Below are 2,321 nucleotides of genomic sequence, written 5' to 3' on the forward strand. Positions count from 1 at the left end.
CTCACCCATTATAGGCTCATATGGACGGAGTTCAGTTCAGGGGAATACATTTCCCTATGGCCATGCGGAGATGAAAATCTCACGAAGACATAGGTACGGATGTATCCCGGAAGCGATTCACTATCCCATGCGGAGGTAAAAACCTCACGAAGGCGTAGTTTCTCACTCCCACTTAAAAAGGTGTGACTAACGGTCATGCAATGCAATGTGCAAAGGTATAAAATAAAATACAGAACACGATAAAAATATAACTCAAAACAAAAGTGATGCAATGAAAGGATCGTAAATTTAAATCAAATTTTCCACTTTCAACAAAAAGACAAGAAATAATCAACACGTGGCTTGACTCTCTTATTGTCCCCAGTGGAGTCGCCAAGCTGTTGACACCATTTTTTGGATGAAAACGGGGTCGACTTGGATTTTGAAAAAAGAATGAAAACGGGAGTCGCCACCAATCCTTTTTTTGATGAGGTGTGATCGGGTCACCTCAAAAAGTGGTTGTTTTTAATAAATGATTTAATTTTATGAAAACAACAATTTTGGTCTACGAAATTCAAAAAAAAGGTTCGGGAGTCGGTTACGCACGAGGAAGGATTAGCACCCTCGACACGCCCAAAATTGGTACCTTAGTTGATTATTTAATGTCTTTATGTCGAAAATTAAAAACTCGAAAAGAATTTAAAAATAAGGTCCTTCTTTATATTGCGTTATTTTTTTTAAAAAATTTACTTGGATAAGTCAAAATGAAAAATGCCTTCTTATCTCGAATTAACAAGATGTCACATCCAGTAAGTTAGGACACGACACCTTGTATTTTTGAGAGTAAGCTTTCCTTTTATTTTTTATTTAAACCTCATTTATTTTAATTTTAAAAGGATATTCGATTACTTAAAATCAACGAGAAAAATCGAATCTCAGTAAGTTAGGGCACGATTTTCTCGAATTTTCTAAATACGGAATATTGCCTTTACTTTCGAAAAATCCTCATATCGAGAAAACCACGTGTCATATCCAATGCGTTAGGACACAAATATTGAAATCCCGATAATGAGTTTTTATTTATGTTTTTTTATTAAAGAGCATTCTCGAGCATTTAGATTCAACGGAAAATTAGAACCCAGCACGTTAGGGCCCAATTCTCTCGAAGATCCCAAGTATCGAGTATTGCTTTTGTTTCCAAAATTTCCTTTTTTACGAATTCGGGTAAAAATTGATGTGACGGAATATCAATTACGATAATGCGAGTAAAAATAATACGAGCGAAGATAACAAAATAATATATAAAAAATCAATTATATACAATAACAAGTAAATAAACAAAATAAAAAAAACTAAAACATTTTTAAAAAAAATAATAATGGACACATAAATAAATAGATAAACATAAAGTAAAACAATAATAATAATAAAGAAATGAATAAAATTATAAAAGTTTTAAAAATGCATGTATGAATTTTAAAAGATTTAAAATACAAAAAAAAAACTATGTAGGTATATATATAATGAAAATATGTATGTCTATACATATATATATATGTGTATGTACGAGAATTATAAAATATGAAACATAATTACAATATATAAATAACATGCGCATGTATGTATATATATTACATAAAGACAAAAAAATATAAATATGTATATTATAAAAATAAAATAACGTAAGTATGTACATACATTTATAAGTAGATGAATTAAAATATGTAAATATATAAGTATATATATGCCTGTAGAAAATATGAAATATAAAAAATATATACTTAAAATAAATAAAGAATATGTACATGTATATATATAATTATAATAAATATTAGAATAAAATGAAATAAAAATATTAAATATGAAAAAATATATATATGTATACACGTACATAATAAAATATATACTAATACATAATAATAATAATAGTAATACTAATAATACTAATAATATAAAAATAACAAGATATTTAATAAAGATATAAAAATAAACGAAAAAAGGACTAAAATTGAATTAAAACAAAGTTGTGGGGCAAATGTGAAAGGAATAAAGAGAAATGGGCTTATTTGAGCGCGCACAAAACATAGGGGACCGAAACAACAATTATTCCATTCCATTAAAACACAGCACATTAGCGGGACTAAATCGAAAAGCGCGAGAAATTATGGGGCCAAATTGGAAACAAGAAAATGACTTAATTGCAAAACCTTGAAAAAGCGGAAGGACTGCGCGCATAAATATCCCATTCAAACGAAAACACGCGGATCCTCTAGCGGGTCGGGTCGGATGGTCGGCAATGGTCAAACGACGTCGTTTGAGGCTTAAGTGTAGCCCCAAACGAC

Source organism: Gossypium hirsutum, chromosome A12 (assembly GCF_007990345.1).
Source record: "Gossypium hirsutum isolate 1008001.06 chromosome A12, Gossypium_hirsutum_v2.1, whole genome shotgun sequence".
Lineage (NCBI taxonomy): Eukaryota > Viridiplantae > Streptophyta > Magnoliopsida > Malvales > Malvaceae > Gossypium > Gossypium hirsutum.